General features: G+C 37.0%; 1 protein-coding gene across 1 annotated transcript in view; it reads left to right on the forward strand.

The window, feature by feature from the left end:
* SLC12A2 (solute carrier family 12 member 2) overlaps window positions 1-18,738 on the forward strand; it is an 83,930-nt gene that overhangs the window by 1,065 nt on the left and 64,127 nt on the right. The gene's annotated exons all lie outside the window — the stretch shown is intronic.

Consider the following 18,738-nt stretch of genomic DNA (forward strand, 5'->3'; position numbering starts at 1 on the left):
CATTTCTGGGTTTAGCTGTCAAGGGTGGAATTGCAGCGGAATGTAACTTAATCTCTTAAAAGTTTGCAGCGGGTTAGGCTAGTTACGAGATACAGGAGAGGCTGCAATTAACCACCTTCCCCATCCAGTAATGTGTCTCACGTACGCTTTGTGTCTCACTCCCGCTTCATAATCACCATCCCTCTGAATGACAGTCTGCTTGTGGACTCCGGCAAGGGAATGTGCAGGAGATTTAGGTGAAGTCTCGGGAGAGTGGAGAACACACCTACCATCTGTGTTCATTTTAAAGGTTGTATTGTATGGCTCACGTACACCCATTAGGGGTCCCAAGAGTAGGAACTTTAGTGTTTGAGGGAAAAATCTTAACAGGGTGTGTTTGTGGTCCATGAATTATTAAAGCTCAATTCCTGCAATCTTGAATATGCAAAGATCATAAATCTAGAGACATGCTGTTTCTGATAATGGCATAAATCCATTTTAATGTAAACCTTTTGAGAGAGGGCTATACAAAACTAATCATGATGTGATTATTTGATCTCATACAGTCATTTCACACAAGACTGTATTTGACCAAATGTTTGGTAGAGCGAGATTAAGAAGGAGGGAGAGAGAGGCTGAGAAAGAGGGAGTTTTTTTCTGTGGAGGAAGTCCAGAAAGACTTTCTGGGGTCTTACATAGGTAGTAAATTTGTGAACAGAAAATCATCTCTGTACCGTTTCTGTAATTCTATTTTATGGCCACATACGATTTTTATTTCTTTATGGTACAAAATTGTTATTTCGAGATAATATTGATGCTTTTGGGATTCAGTTAATATTTAACTTTTTTAAGAGTTAGGATTACTTGAAGTTTGCTTTTACAATGTGTAATGACTACATTGATGAAATTTGGTGAAAGCAAAGAGTTGGTACCATACAGGTTGAAAAGACCATAGTGTGGAAAAGTTTAAATACAGAAGTATGTAATTTCTTCTTGATGTGATTATTTGATCTCATACAGTCATTTTGTACAAGACTGTATTTGACCAAATGTTTGATAGTGTAACATTCATAGAGTTTCTTAACCCTTAACAGCTTATTGATTAGAAGCCTGACATCATTTAGCTTTGGATAATACTATTGTTATTCTGTTGTGGTATTTTGTCATATCAGAAGAAAAACAATTTTTATCACACTCATAGTCCTGTAGTTTCTCAAATCTGTTATTTTTTCCTTTCAAAACTCAAAATCTTTGTAAAGTAGCTATGTAGCAGGTAATTTTCCTTTTTTTAGAGAACTTTTATTACTGAAAATATTATACAGGTATATTTCAGATTTATTTCACCAAAGCTGAGTAGTTTGGCAGTAAAGCACTCTATAATTACTCATAAGTTTTAGAAAGGCTTCTTAAAGTAAAGGATGTTATATTCCTTGAACTTGTATGCTTCCTAGGAGAGCTTTTGTTACTTTAAATTCAATTCAATAACAAAACATTTGAAGTTCTCCAAAACTTCAGGGGTTTTTTGTTTGTTTTGGCATTTTGGGGTCAGTTTACATTGTCTAAAAAAGAACACCTATATTGTAAGCTGTGTAGTAGTTGAAGTCACCAGCTTTTCAGCCTCAGCTTTTTCAACTTTCAGGGTTATTTTGAAGATTAGGGAAAAAAATGCACATAAAGGGCCATATTCATTGCCTGGAAAATAATTGCTAGTGTAGTTAGTATTTCAGTTTTATATTGGTCCTTCAGGAAGTACATAGTTGAACTCTAGGATTTCCATTTTAGATTCTCTTAATTAAGATTCTCTTAATTTCCTACATTATTAGATGGATGTAGTATGTCAAATGTTATGTTTAGAGTTTCATTTATGCAACAGGTGGTATAATGAAGTCTTTGTAGTTTTTTATCATCTACCACTGGGGTCCTTTATGAATATATGTTAACTAAACATAGAACCTCATATTGAAGACAATTTTGTTTAGCATTCAGCAAATGGATTACAGAAATGTTTTGTGTTAGAGTACAAATCTGACTACGCTGTTGAAGGAGGGCAGGAGAGGGTGATAGCATAGGTTGGGCAGATCCCTAAAAGTTGTTCCTTACCCTGTCTAGATTGAGTTCTATCTCTTCAAATGTTCTCTAATGCTTCTAGCCCTCAGTGAACCATAATATGTAGGATTTTGTGACATTTAGTTCTCATACTTTATTGATTATCATGTAGTACTCTGGTCACTAAATGCTTAAGTATCTACCATGGATCTGACTGTGTGCTAGGAACTATGGAAGAACAAAAGAAGTAAAGAGACAAGTACTCCAGAAACTTGTTAGGGGAACTTGTCTTCCTTCTACTTGAATTCCTTTCATTGCCCAGCACTGTGATTTTTCAAAAGTATTTTGCCTAAAAATTGAACTGAAGGGAAATAGTTAAATATCCATGGTGTATCTTGCTGTATTATGCTGCCATTCTAGGGCCAGGACTCATGAGTTCTCTGTTTATCAAATATTTATTGGTGAGAGGAGTTTCTTAGGTATTGGACACATGGCTGTGGCCCTGTGAAATGATGCAGTGATTAGGGAAACAGATACTGATTCTTTTTAGATATACATCAACCAAATAGTTGTACACATAACATAAACTTTTTTGTGGGGAAGAAAAGTATAGGCTATTAGGATATAATAGGACCTAATTTTAATTGGGATTGGGGAAGCCTTTTTCAAGAAATGTGACATTGAAGCTGAAACATGAAGGAAAAGCTTGATGATAGGGTAGGAAAACATTCCAGGTCAAAGGAATAGCATATGTGAAGATGGTGTGGTGAGAGAGAGATATATCCAAAGAACAATAGGGAGGCCAGTTACTGAAGGATTTTGTGCAAGGTAGCAACATGATCTGTTTTGTTTTAATATCACTGTATGCTGGGTGGAGAATGGATTGACAGGGGCAAGAATGGAAGCAGGGAGACCCAAGCTACTGACTGTCCCCTGGGTTACAGATAATAAGGCTTGGTAGCAGGTTGAATTGGACGTAGGTAGATTGGATGTGGGAGTGAAAGAGAAGCTGATTCCCAGGTTTGGGACCTGAGCAACTGAGTAGCTGGCAATACTGTTGCCTGAGATGGGAAAGACCGGAGAAGGAATAGAGAATTCTGTTTGAGTAGCCTGTAGGACATCTTAGTCCCTGAATCATTTTGAGGGAGGAGGGCAGAAATTGTGTGTGTGTGTGTGTAAATGTAAACAAATTTATATATATATATTTGTGTATGTGTATATATAGTGTCTAAGGTTGTGGATAAAATTACTTAAGGAGAGTGGGTAGATAAAAGAACAGGTATAGGGACTAGGATTAGGCCTAGAAAATGTCTTAAGGTCTGTTAGAGATTGAGGAGAGACTAGCAAAGGAAATTACGGAGGAGCTGCTAGGCTGGTCAGAGACAGCTAGGAGAGCAGTGTCAGGGAAGGTGAGAACAGTTTTCAAGAAGCAGAGACTCTTCAAAGCTGATGCCTGGGATTGATTTTTTTAAGTATTTCAAAAAATAAACCCAAAGTAGTGATTCCTGCCCCTACAAGAAGAAAAAATAGAGAGAGGAGAAACAAATAACTGTTTGATGGACAACTTCAGCATGTATGATGGAAAGCATGATTATCAAATGTGGAAAAGTATGGTATATACAATCCATAATAGCTCCTACTGGATTTAAAGCATTGTTTGTTGTTACTATTATTTGAAATCCACTGTTGTTTTAAAATTTTATTGATTTTTTTTTTAGAGAGAGAGAGAGGAAGGGGGGGAGAGAAAGGGAGAAGCATTGATTTGTGGTTCCATTTATTGATGCACTCATTGGTTGCTTCTTGTATGTGATGTGCCCTGATCAGAAATCGAACCTGCAACCTTGGCATATCAGGATGATGCTCTGACCAACTGAGCTATCTGGCCAGGGACAAATATCATTAAAACAGTTTTATTTTTTATTATTTTTAATCATCACCCAAGGATATTTTTTTCCATTGCTTTCTCAGAGAGAGTGGAAGGCTGGGGGGGGAGAGACAGAGAAAGAAAAACATCAGTGTGAGAAAGACACATTGATTGGTTGCCTCTCCCATGTGCCCCAACTGGGGCCAAGGATTGAGCCTGCATCGGGGATTGAGGTACTTGGCTGGAATCGAACCCAGGACCCTTCAGTCTGCAGGCCGATGCTCTAACCACTGAGCAAAACTGGCTAGGCCTAAGACAGTTTTAAAAGGTAGCATTACCTTGGCACAGTTGTCCTTAGGCCAAGACTTGGGAGCGTTCTGCTGTGTATGTCAAGTCTTAGTATGTGGCCTATTTTAGCCTTTTTCGTAATAAAAAAGGTGTTAAAGAGAGCAACTATATCAAGTGTCTTTTATGTTGACTGAGCTTGTTGGATTTTTTATTTAATTCCTAAGAAATAGGTCTTATACACATTTTATTCATGATAAAATGGGCTCACAGAAGCTGAAGAAATTGCTTAGTGTCACTCTTATAGAGAGTGATGCAGATGTAATTCACACCCAGGTTTTTCTGACTCTAATGCCAGGACATAGTATCTCCTCTTTCTTTTTATCTTTTTCTTTTTAAGGTTTTTTTTTTTTTTTAATTGATTTTTAGAGAGAGAGAAACAGTCATGTGAGAGATTAACTTTGATCTGCTGCCTCCTGCATGCCCCCTACCAGGGATTGAGCCCACAACCTGGGTGTATGCCCTTAACCGGGAATTGAACCGGCAACCTTTTGGTGCACAGGAGGGTGCACAGGATGACGCTCAACCAACTGAGCCACACCAGCCAGGGCTTTCTTATGATCTTTTCTTCCTGTCTGTCCCTGAGACCTGCACTGAGATGGCAGGAATGTTGAGGGGGACACATTGGGGATTACCACCATCACCTATCATGACCTCCTGAGAGTGGAATGATTACATAATAAAAACGAGGAGGAATTCTTGTGATGATGTATGTATGATATGACTGTCTCTTTCACTAGGATCTGAACTTGTGTCTCATTCATCTCCATACAGAGAATAGGCACTTAATAAAAATTTGTTTCTTGAATGTCTCAGGGTGGACAATTCCTCCCATTTAACAAGGACTTTCTGTAAAACAGGTATGTTATCTCCTCTAACTCCTATAGCTGCTTCTGAATGGGCTGTGTTGATTAATGGGCAAGAAATTTCACACACTACTAATTACTTCAGTATATAGCTTGAGTTCTTAAAGGTCACCCTGGAGGAACAAGAATGGGCCATATCCCTGGGGTTAGAGAGTAGAGTAGTTCCAGGATTGAGTAAAGTTGGGACCCTGATAAGAAATACTTGCGTGTAGCAAATCAAACTTGGACTATTACAATTTTGCCAGTCTTCACCCTGTTAAACCCATGCCACCAGAGCTGAAGTCTGGTTTATCCATAATACTGTATACATTCTCCAAGTATACAACAACTGACTGCCTGGGTAGAAGGAAAGATAAATTTGGGGATTTAAAATGTAGAAAAGAATCTGTACACTGCTATCATAATTGCTGTCTTCTCTATGTGTATTTGTGTTCATACTCCTATTTCCAGCCCCGTGCAATTGGAATCTAAAGGACTGAAATAGTGTTTCTTGGTTCTTATGTATTGAGTACGCTTGCTTTCATTAATTTTTAATTACATATTTCATATATGTGTTTGGAAAGTCTATGGTACTAATCAAATTGGTTCCACGCTGAAGTGAAATGAATATGAATTTGGTTATTCAACAAATCTTTATTGAGTACCAACAACACTATTCTAAGTGCTGGGAATACAGCACTGAACACAACAGAAGTATGGGGCTTTCATTTAATGGTAGGAGACATTGAGCAGATAGGTCTGATGTAATTGTGAAGAAATTTGAAGGTGATAGCTGTTTTAGAGTAGAGAAAGCCTCTCATATGTGAGCAGACACTAGAAGGGAGTAGGGATCACCCCATGCAAAATACCTGGGGGAAGAACACTCAAGGCAGAGGAACTGCAAGCACCGAGACCCTGAGATGGGAGTGTGCTTGGCATGATTGAGAAACAAGGGGACCAGCAAGACTAGAGTGACAAGGGGGAGAGTGATGGGAGAGGAGGTCAAAGCAGTAGTGAGGAACAAATAGTAGATCATGGTAAAGACTTAGGATTTTACTCTGAGTGAGGGAGGAGGCCGTGAAGGGTCTTATGCACAGACATGACATGATCTGACTTAGGTTTTTAAAATATCATTCTGATAGCTCTGTGGAGACTCTTTTTCTGTAAGGGGGTAATGGTGGAAGCTGGGAGACCAGTTAGAAATCTATTGCAGTATTTCAATCAAGATGATAGGACTTTTATTAAGGTTATAGTGTTTGATACAGTGAGAGGTGCTCACATACTGGGTATGTTTAGAATTGTTGGGATTTGCTGATGGTTTGGATAAGGGGGTGTATGGAAAGATTAATGTCAGGGTTTTCTTTCCCCTGTTTAGAATGGAGTCTATAGGTATTGCAATGGGGAAGACTGTGGGAAGAGCAAGTTTGGGAGGTGGACTCCAAAGTTGGGTTTCATTCTACAAATTAGTTCTATAATGGGGCAGACACTCATAAAATTGCAGCTACTCGTTAGTGAAAGAAAAGAACTTAAGAAAATGGGTTTTAAATAGTCTTATAAAAATGTGCTTTTATGCTATTTTCATGGTAAAGCCATGAAAACCAGTAGTTTTTCAAATAGAATACAAAGGGGTGGGGAACTAATGGGTTGAAACATAAAGTGCAAGTGTTGAGGGATGGCAACAGGGAAAACTACCTAAAATCCTGAAGCAAAAGCCCAGCCGGACATGGCTCAGCAGTTGAGCATCAACCTAGGATCCAGGAGATCAGGGTTCGATCCCCAGTCAGGGCACATTCCCGGGTTGCGGGCTCACAGCCGATCAATGACTCTCTCATCAGTGATGTTTCTGTCTCTCTCCCCCTCTTTTCCTCTCTCTGAAATAAAAAAAAAAAAAAAAAAAGCTCAAAACATCAGTGATCTGCCAGTGGCTTTATTATTCCTCCATTTTTCACTAGAACCAGTACCTGTGCTGTCTTAAAGCCAGCAAACCATGGAGCTGATAAAGAACTTGGGGATTTCTAATTAGAAGAAGGGGGAAATCTGAAAAGCAAAAAGCTTCATGGAAGCAAAGTTGTCTCTCTGCAGAAGCTAATTATGGGCTGGTGTGTTTGTACGACCCTTGGGCTCAGAAATTTCTCTGCTCTAAATGTTCACTATGTTGTTCCTGAACATTCACAAATCAGATATTCATTTAGGAATATCTGGTAAGAAATCTAAAAGCTACTGGCATGGTTCTTTGTTGGGTTGGTGTGAATTAGTTCTTTCATCAATGTAGCTTTGAGTTTAGTATGCATATCATTTTAGAGTTTTTGTGGTTTTGGTAGGGCAGGCTTGATTACTCCAGTGGAGGAAGACTTAAAGGATCCTTGATCATCTGCTGTAGTATGACTCCTACCCCATAATTTCACCTAAATAATTGTTAAAGTCACCAGTCACCTCCATCCTTATCATCAATTCCAGGACACTTTTTCCCCCTCACCAACAGCATTCAAACTTCCAGCAGCATTTGATGTTCTTTTGAAGTCTTTTTATCACTTACTCGACTTCCTTAATAGCACTTTTTTTTAGAGAGAGGTAAAAGGAGGGAGAGAAACATAGATTTGCTGCTCCACTTATTTATGTATTCATTGGTTGCTTCTTGTATGGGCCTTGATGGGGTGGGACCCGCAACCTTAGTGCAGTATGACGATGCTTTAACCACTGAACTACCCAGTCAGGGCATCACTCTCTGTCTTTTCACTTTTCTCTCTGGCTCTTTTAGCCCAGTGTCTTTTGCAGTTTCCTTTATCTCTAAACTTAGCCAGTCTCAAGGCCTGATTCTGGCTTTTCTTCTGTTTCTGGCTTCTTTCTTCTCTCCTTACATAATATTATCTGTCTATAGGCTAGGTATTTTGTTACCCACCCATACCCCTTTTCTGAGTTCTAGGAATCCAGTGCCTGCTGAACATTTTTGCTTTGTATCTCAAAGGCACCCCAGGATCACAAACTTATGATTGTCTCCCTCCCCCTTCAGAAACAAAACAACCCAAGCCTTCTTTCAGTGTGTCCTATGTCTCCGTGAATGGTACCACCATGTATCATATTGCACAAGTGAGAAACCTATGAGTCATCCTTGACTCTTTCTTTCATTCCTCCACATCCAATTCATCTCCAAGTCCTATCACCTTTGTTACTCAAGGGCACAATACCTTTGGCCTTAGGAAATATTTGTGATGCTGTCTGTGAACTCTTCCTCCCTTCCCCTCATGCACACAATTAACTTTTCATTTTTTAGTTTACTATTTTATTTTTTTCAGTTTAGAGATTTCACTTTAATCCTTATTTCCTCAGAGAGGAAGCCTTATTGCCCTCCAATGTAGGACAAGCCCCTTTTCCCTTAAAGCTTATTTCATTTAGTGATGTATATTTATTAATGTGGTTATTTGAGTCAACTGGACTTAACTTCAAGCTGCATGAGAAGCAGGCTATTTATCTGTGGCTGTTTATCATTATGTTCATAGTACCTTGTATATGTTGAATAGAACTATTTTTTTAAAAATAAATTAATGTAGTACAAAATAATCTTAAACTCTTTTATATACCTTACATTTGTTATCTAGACTCTCTGTAGTTCATTTGACAGGCATATTGCCCTGATTTGCACAGTTGGAGTTTAAGGCGCAGAAGACCTAAGGAACCTGTGCTGAATCATAGGGCCTGTAACATGCAGAACTAGGGCTGGAACTTGCAGCAAACATTCTTATTCTGAACTGGTGTTACTTCCAAAGATTTGTACTACTCAGCTTCACTCTATGGATATATCTTTTCCTAGCAGAAAAATCTTCAAAAAGAAATATAAGAAAGTGTCTTATAAATTGAATCTTTCTAATTTTTTTTCTTCCATTTCTTCTGCCTTTCCCTATTCCATGTGTCCCAAAAGTGTGACCTAAATTTTTAAATGTTCTAGGGTTGTGTTTTTGAAAATACTGTAACCACTAGTCACATGTGGCTGTTAAACACAGTTAAAATTAAAATTAAAGATTTGGTTAATTTACTCGAGCCATATTTTAGGTGCTTATTACCCACATGTGGTTGATGGCTATTGTATTGGACAGTGGAGATATCACAGATTACTATTACTGTCATGGGAACTTTTTTCCTTTTCTCATTTGTTCTGTGTTTTTCTTCCACAATAAATACCACGAGTTTAAAATGATTAGCATTCAACTTTCTTCTAATTTTGTATGGGATTCTTCCTCAAAGGTTTCTAGAACATAGGCCCTTTAATGAAGTGTTTGTTGAATCAGGGGAATTTATCTTTCTTCTATCTGAGAATTGAGATCTGGTCTTTAATTGGAAAGGCTGTAGAATTTCTCAATATTGTGTGAATTGTTACAGTTTCTAAAGCACTGTTAAGCTGCATATCTGTATTTGGTCTTCAAATTTATCTTTGGAGGAGATGGGTTTTCAGACGGTCTTGGAGTAGCAGTCCCATTTTGTAAGGTTGTGATTTGCCTAAAGCCACATAACTAATACTTGGTGGAGCTGAATTTTTTTGAAATTAGGTCTCTGTCTTCCCATCCTTTTCTTCTCAACCAGTGATTCCCACATTTCTAAAAGAATCACTTGGGGAAAAATTATAGATGTCTCTCTTCCAAAGAATATATAAGTAGCTTTTGATAAACTTTTAGGTGATTCCCAGGTTTGAGAAGCAGTGTCCCAGACCATGTTGAGAGTCTTACACTTTGGTTGTCCCTATGACTGTAGTACATAAGTCATTTTCTTTGATGTGCTGATTCTCTACTTTGAAATACCCTTATATAGACAAGTGCTAACAATCAAAGATCTAGCTTTAACCATTATATAACTGTATACTGAGTTGTATTAAGTTGCCCGTTTTAAAAATCTTAAAAAATACAGTTTTTAAATTTTTTTTTTTTTAAGAGAGGAAGGGAGAGGGAGAGAGAGATAGAAACATACATTGATTGGCTGTCTCCTGGGGATCGAGCCCAGCAACCTGGGCATGTGCCCTGACTGGGATTTGAACCAGTGACCTCTTGGTGCATGGGACAACACCCAACCACCTGAACCATACCAGCCAGCCATTATTGAACATCTGACATATTTCAGGAGCTCTCTCTTGTCTGGGCACAATAACCTGCCAAACCAGGTAGTTTACAGATAGACAAATTCAGAGGCTAATAGCAACTTGCCCACATCTCACAGCCAGTAAGTAGTAGATGCTGGAGGTAAACCTAGGCCTGTTAATGAAAGCTTGCATGTGAGATATTGGGGCAAACATAAATGTTGCTTATTAAGTGGCCTATTAAAATCCTACAGGGAATTCAGGCATAAAAGTACTGTTAAGTTTGAATTCTGATAATTTCATGTGGAAGAGTTGAGCCTAGATATTACCTCTTTTTGTAGAACCTAATGGTTTCAGACATAGACAATCAGGCTTTATTATTTTAGAGACTAAGCCTTATGATAAATTATTCTCAGTACTGGCTTACCTAGAAATTTCTAGAAATAATAGATTTGGCTTGTAGACTTGGAGAAATTATTATACTGTCTCACTTATTTCAGTCTCAATTATTTGGCAGATTTGCTGATCATAAACAAAGCTGATTCAGTAATTAAGCAAAGCAATAACAATGACAATAGAAAGGCTTTCACATAAAAGGGATTCACCACACCTGCACTTGGGGACTGTATAGTTACACTTTATATGTAGTTATAACAAATAGGGCTGTTTTCCAAAACCAAGGCAGGTTAGAAGGGAAAAAGAACATTGGCAAAGGTGGATCCAGAGATAGCCAGCATATTGTAGAGACAGAAAATGAGGAAAGCAGAAACAAAGTCCTCAGAAAATAGCAGCATAGAATAGCCCTTTAGAGTAGATGCAAAGATAGGACCTGAGTTTTGCTTTTTGCAGCATCTCCAGCTAACAGTTTTTAAATTTCATACAAAAATAGAGTCAACCAACTACACATTTTTGGAAAATTTCAGTCTCAAGTCATCCAAGGCTGAGGATTAATCCTTTTTTTTTTTTTTTTTTTTAAATATATCTTTATTGATTTCAGAGAGAGGAAAGGAGAGGGAGAGAGAGAGAGAGAGATAGAAACATCAATGATGAGAGAGTCATTGATCAAGCCCGCAACTGGGCATGTACCCTGACCGGCAGTGGAACCTGGATCGCCTGGATCCTAGGTCAATGCTCAACTGCTGAGCCACGCCCGGCCAGGCAGGATTAATCCTTTTAAAAGCCAACACTTTAAGAATTTACTCAAGGGTTTTATTGTGCTTTTATTTAAAATGTTTATTGTTTTATTATGAAAGAAAATAATATAGAAGGGATAGAAAATAGAGAAATAGTTTTAAAATTCTTAACATTTATTTATTTTTATGTGCATTTTAAACTATTAATTTTATATCTCTTCTCACCTAGCATTAAATAACTTATTATTAAGAAATAAATTATCAAAGTATCCTATATTATCCATAGTATCCTATATTAACCTTTTTAAGTAAATGGTTGTATGATACACTTACACATGTACCATATGATACATGTACTGTAACTTCCATTTTCTCTTTGTAGACTGTTTAGTCCACTTATATTTATTGTGATTTGGTTATAATTAGGCCGGGTATTTTGCTATCTGTTTTCTGTTTTCTTACCTGTTTTTCATTTCTCTCATTTTTTTAGTATTCCATTTTAACTATTCTATTGACTTTCTAGTTATATATCTCTTTGCATTATTGTTTTAGTGGTTGCTCTACTTAGAATTTTGAATTTTTTCTGCTAAAATATAGGAACCTTGAAACAATACTTTTCTTTCCTTAGTGTTCTTGTCATATAAATTAAAACCCAACAATAAATACAGTGTTATATTTTTGTTTTCAACATTCATGTAGCTTTAAAAGAGAAAAGAATGATGTTTATTTTTAATTTCTTCATGTAGATCTGTGTTGCCATCTGAAACTATTTCCCTTCCATGAGTACTTGTAACGGAGTTCAGTTGACAACAAAATTCCTTGTTTTTGATAATCTGAGGATGTCTTTATTTCACTTCACCTTTGAAAGATAGTTTTACTGGATATAGACTTCTTGGTTGATAGGGTTGTCTTCTTTCAGCCCTTGGTATGTACTTCCATTGTCTTCTGGCCATCATTTTTTCTGGTAAGAAGAGAGCTCATCTGTATATATGTTTTTTTTCTCTGGTTGTTTTCAAGATTTTTTCTTTACCTTTGGCATTCAGCAATTTGACTTGCATGGGGGTGTTTCTCTTTGTGTGTATTCTTTTTGGGTCTGTTAAGTTTCTTGAATTTGTAAGTTAATGCTTTTCATTGCTTCCTCCATCTACCATCTCCATTCTGCTGTTGAGTCCATCTAGTGAATTTTTCATTTTAATTACTGTGATTTTCAGGTCTAGAATTTCTAATTTTTTAAGTAGAGCTTCCATTTCTCTGTTGAGGTTACCTTTCTGTTATTCACTAGTACCATACTTACCTTTAATTTTTGAACATGTTTATTATACCTGAAGTCTTTGTCTCCTAAATCTAACATGCAGACCTACTTGAAGTTAATTTCTAATGATTGTTGTTTGTTTCCTTCTATTTATGGGTTATATTTTCCTGTTTAGTGATATCTTGGGTGAAAATTAGAAGTGTAGATAGTATACTGTAGTGACTTAAGGCTGTGGTGGTTTATATTTTTCTAAGGATTATTGTTTCTTGTTCCTACAGGTATTTAACTTGCCTGGGTTCAAACTTTGAACTGGATCCTCTCCTCCTTATGCATTAGATGTTTCTGTTCTGTTCTTTTGGTTTCCAGCTGCTGCTTTTTAGCGTGGCTCCTGGGGGAAGGAGGTTGGTCTCCCTTATACCTGTGTAATTTAATTGTCAAGTGAGATTTGGGGCTTACTCTTGTTATAATTCCATTTTTTCCTAGAGATTCCCACCTAATTTCCATCTCCTCTGCTGGCTTTTGGGCTCTCTTCTCTGATAATTCAAGCTAATAAGGCCTTATAACCTTCCAAGTTACACAAATTTGGGGAATGCTCTCAGTTTAAAAAGGCAGGAAACCCCAGGATCTCACCCCGAGCAGCTCTATCAAGAAGAGTATTTCCTCTCTGGTCTTTGCTTTTTGTCCATTTGTCTTAGGTTCTTTTCTAAGCTGTTAGGTCATGAATTTGAATCTTGGTCTTTCCGCTTAATACTTTGTGACCTTCAGAAAAAGGATTTGCCATCTCTGATCCTCAGTTTCCTTCTATAGAAAATGATACTTTGTAGTGAGAAATAATCATATTCATGTGAGAAATCCATGAAATACCAAGTGCATGTTGTGCAGCAAATGTAATTTTTGTTATTACCTTTTTCTCCATGTATATTGTTTTTATGATATTTTGCCCATTTATGATTCCGCTAGTCATGTATTTATATCCTGGACAATTTGTTGATTGTTCCTATTTTAAAAAATAAAACAATTTGAAATGTAGTTCACATTATTATTATTATTATTATTATTATTTAAGATTTTTTAGAGAGAGGAAGGAGGGGAGAGAGAGAGAGAAACATCGATATGAGAGTGAAACATTGACTAGCTGCCTCCTGCATGCCCCCTACCAGGGATCAAGCCCACAACCCAGCCATGTGTCCTAAACCAGCAACTTTTCAGTGCATAGGGCAATGCTCAACCAACGGCCACACTGGCCAGTGTTCATCATTATAACATTAATTGATACTGGAAGGTACAAATTTTCTTGTAATTTGAAATAAAATATTTTCAAGTTATTACCTTGTTAACATTAGCAAGATGTATAGGATGTGAAATGATACATGATTATGCTATTCTTGATGCCTTCTGTTGTATCTCAGTGTTGGAGATTAGTAAAGAACATGATGGGTTAGGTAGAGGATTGAATTCTTTGACTGCAATCAGCAGTTCTGACTTGGTTCATTGTAAAGTCACATGGCCACACCATCCACTTTTATCTGTGGCACTTGAGTTCTGAGCTTTGCATTAATGCCACTGGATATTAATAGACCATTGTTAACCAGAGCAGATTGGATTCCTGTAAAACAATACTTTGTTTTGAGAGAGTAGTCTGTATGGGGAGCATTACACTGAATACACCAATCACCGACAGCACGGCTAGGAAATGTTGGTAGCTTTGGGATGAAATAATTGGCTAGTACTTGATGAAAAAATTGTTAGAATAAATCCAGCCATTTGGCATCTAAGTTTGCATATATATGCATCATTTTTAGTTACTCATTTGGCTATGTTTCAGGATACTAACTTAACAGTTTGGCTTACCTTAGTATCAAGCAGATGCTGTTAAACTATATTAGAAACTTTTATCTTTAAAGTATCTTTATTAATACTTTATTTCAGAGGTTTGTTTTTAGAATTTAAATTGCATTTTTGGGTAAACGTTAACATTTTTGAAGTGTAATTTTGGGTTTATTTAAATCAATAATAAGATGCTTGTAAACAAAACAAACTCTTGTATATTAACAGTGCCTTGAAATAAAGATTCCTGCTCCTTTGGCTGTCATTAGCAAAGATTTAATTCGCTTAATTAAAGCTAGGTCCAGAGGTTTTGCTTCTATTCTCAGACTATGCAATCCAACATGAACCTAAGCTAGTCCTGCTGTAAGGTGCATATCAGTTGCCACTAAAGGAAATAGGGAAGGGAGGAAGCTATCATTTACTAAGCATGTTTTTAGTTATAGAGAAGTTGTAGAACATTTCTATTAGTGCCCTGGCCAGTGTGGCACAGTTGGTTGAGTATCGTCCTATGTGCCGAAAGGTGCTGGTTCGATTCCTGGTTAGGGCACATGCCTGGGTTGTGGGCTTGATGCCCAGTGCGGGACATGCAGGAGGCAGCAGATCGATGCTTCCTTCTCACATTGATGTTTCTTTCTCTCTCTCCCTTTCCCTCACTCTCAAAATCAATTAAAAAAAAAAAAGTCTTAAAAAAGACGGTAGCTCACTCTACAATCCTCTTAAAAGTTTTTTCTGGTAGTATGATCTTTGATCATCAAAGCCACATTCTCCACACTATACCCAACTGACTTGCCGATGGTATAGGTGATAAATCCTTTCTTACCAGGCAGAATGGTGATGCCATGTTTTTATGTAAAGTTCATTATTTTTGTTTTATTCTTCCAGAGATCATCTTAAACTCTGCCAATATCAAATTATAAGAAACTATGTAGCAGAGTCTAGATGAATGATGTTTTGCAGTATTTCTATGTGTTTGTTCAGCATCTAGTTACTTAAACTCATGACATGGGCAGTTGCAATAACATCACTTATTTCTTGTTTATAATAATAGCCAAAGTTTATTTAGCACCTAGTCTGTTAATGTCAGGCAGTATTACCAAACACTTAACACATTTTTTTTGTTTACTCTTTTAGAAGTCTTTCTTTTTATTCTGGAATATAGCAGAGAAAAAAACCATAAATATATAACTCAATCAAATGATCACCTCCTAGATCAAGAAATAGAGCATTGCTGGCACCCTCAGCAACCCTCAGTGTGCTTTTTCTGATCCTTCCATCAAAGTAGCTGCTGTCATGACTTAAAGGTGATCATTTTCCTTGGGCCTTTGTGCTGATCCCCCTTCCCCCTGCAAAACTGCTTTTACTACCTTTCTGTATTCCTGAAGAATATTACAGTTGACTCTTGAATGGCACAGGTTTGAACTGTGCTGGTCCACTTATATGTGGATTTTTTTCAATAGATAACTATAAATGTATTGTCTCTTCCTTATGATTTGCATAATATTCCTTTCTCTAGCTTACTTTATTGTAAGAATATAGTATATAATGCATATATCATACAAAATATGTTAATTGACATAGTTTATGTTATTGGTAAGGCTCCTGATCAACAGTAGACCATTAGTTAAGTTTTGGGGGAAGCAAAAGTTACATGTGTATTTTTGACTGTGCTGGGGTTGGTGCCCCCTAATTTCTGCATTGTTCAAGGGTCAACTGTAGTCTAGTTCTGCCTGCTTTAAAATTTTATATAAGTGAAATTTTACAGTACGTTGATCTGCCATCTTTTGCTCACTGTTTGTATTTGTACTTTATTCATTTTCATTGCTATTCCATTTTTATCTCATTGTATGAGATGCTACAATTTATTCTTCATGAGGAGAAGCTATGCAGAGGGGGAACTGGGCAGAGGAGGCTACTTTTAAGCTAAGACCTAAAGGGTAAGAAGAAGCCCAGCCATATTCATAGTGTGTTATAGGCAGAGAGAGCAGCAAAGTCCCTTGAGAGAAAATATTTTAAAACCAGTATGTCATCAATCAAGCAATATTATTATCTCAATATTTTAGCTGGAGCTCTTTTAGTAATTTCTAACTTAAAAGGATAGGAGTTTGAAGGTGCATAAAAAACTTTAAGGAAAATTAATAGAAATAGGAAAGTGGTCTATGATTAGAAAATTACAGAGACATCACTTCTAAACAGACTAATATTTGCCTTTACTTTTTAATCATGTCAAATCTTACTGTGTGGTAACAAAACATTGATGACAAATCTCAAGAGTTCTGTGTGGATAATTTTATTTTTCAAGCCTTTCTGAAAGGGTGTGGATGTGTATATGGGCTGAGGTCAGGAGGTTGCAATGGCAAAACATATAAGGGAAGAAAGAACCTAGTATGATCTGGAACATTTGACTGAAAGAAATTGCTAGCTTGAGCCGCCAGTGTGGGTTTATTTATTTAATATGTTATTATTGATTTTAGAGAGAGAGAAAGGGAGAAGGAGAGAGAGATAAACATGGATGTGAAAGGGAAACATTGATTGGTTGCCTTCTGTATGGTCCAGGACCGCACCCACAACCTGGGCATGTGCCCTGACTGGGAACCATACTGGCGACCTTTCGGTGCACCAGACCAATGATGCTCAACCAATTGAGCCACACTAGCCAGGGCCTAATGTGGATTTTTAATTGGAAAAAGAAAATCCTAGGTAACAAATAAACTGAATGATTCACCTATTTTACCTTCCCTCTATACCACAATAGCCTCCAAATAAACTTCCAAAGTTCAGTAAAACACACAAGTCTATCTAGTACACAGTTTCATACATAAACATTTGACATGCCTTCTAGATGGATTATGTCTAGACACTAGCAATTCTTTCTACTCCATAGGTGGCCCGGTGTAGCTGTCTATAACAATCCTGTAGGGCAGAATGTCATAGGCACTGTAGACCCCGGAGGAATTTCTACAAAGCACAGAGATTTAAAAAAAAAAAAAATTCCCTCTGGTGCCATCCAGTGCAGAACTAATGTCATTTTTATGAGGTCATGTCAGAAGCCTTTAGGTTTGGAAGCAGAGGCAGGATGGAGCAAGGTAATGAGTGAAAATAGCTGGGGAATTGGGAAGTTTGAGCAGGAAAGTTTCCTGAGTTGGGAGATTTGTCTGTCATTTGTCCCCTTGCCGAAAATAGATACCCAAAATAATTTTGCTTGGCTCACTGTAACCTGTAATTCTACCATTTGGAAGATTCTCTGCACTGCCACATTAATAGATGTATGATTTTGGTAAGTTAACTTCTTAAAAAGACTTGTTTCCTCATTTGTTAAATGGAGGGAATAGTCCTTCTCAAAGATGGCCCAGCTCAGGAAAATAGGACACCTAAGCATTAGGAAAGCGTCTGGCACACAGTAGACTTTCAGTAAATGGCAGCTGTTAATAAAGTAAGCCTGACAGATTAAGAGGGTCTCACATACTAAGAACTCTTCGTTTATCACATAGGTAATGGGTAACTAGACCTAGATGATGTACAACCAGATTTTATAAGAAACTCATGTTTCTTGAAGGCTGAAAAACTACTATTTTGTTATATCTTGCAATATTACTTAGCATAAAATCTGGTTTATATCACAGTAAACTTGAATTGTGTTGGATTCTCTACTAGGCTTCACTTCACCCCCAAATATGCAAAACCAAGTTATTTCCTAACCTACAAACCAGTTCTTATCCAGAATTTAACTGGGATGTTCAATTGAATCCCTTCCCCTGTTGTATTTTCCAAGTGTTTTATAGGAATTGTAAGGGGATTGCTCGGGCACATGTGGAAATAAAGTATATTTGCTAAGGCAGCTTGTTACACTGCTAAATAGGCTTTTCCATCTTGTTTTTCATTTAGTGCAAGCGTTAATTTGGGATAGAATTTAACTTCTGGAAGGGATTATTGTATTGGTTTTATTTATGTGCGATCTTCCTTAATTTGGACTTGTAACTTTTTTGGTAGTTGTAGGTACCAGAATTTTTTAGCATTTAAATGATGTGGTCTTCCAGAATAATTTGCAGTTGGATAACCTGATTCAGGGTTTTTGCATATTTTAAAATTTCTAAATACCATAGCTACTACCTTGCACATAGCACCTTCTTCTGAATAAACAGTTGTTAAATGCATTAAAATTTTGTATCCCCACATTTTTCCTTGTTTGTGTTTTTTTCTGTCACTTTAGATGATTTAGTAAGGTTGAGTTACTGTGTAAAAAGGTACATGAATTGTGATTGGGATATATAAATTGTATTTCCCAGATATGAATGCCAGACAGAGTATAGTTCCCTAGTCTTCATTTAGTGGGGTTAGTCATTGTTTGACTCATATTTTGTGACAGCATGAGAATGATTAACCAATAG

This window comes from Miniopterus natalensis, chromosome 3, assembly GCF_054644295.1.
Source record: "Miniopterus natalensis isolate mMinNat1 chromosome 3, mMinNat1.hap1, whole genome shotgun sequence".
NCBI classification, from domain to species: domain Eukaryota; kingdom Metazoa; phylum Chordata; class Mammalia; order Chiroptera; family Miniopteridae; genus Miniopterus; species Miniopterus natalensis.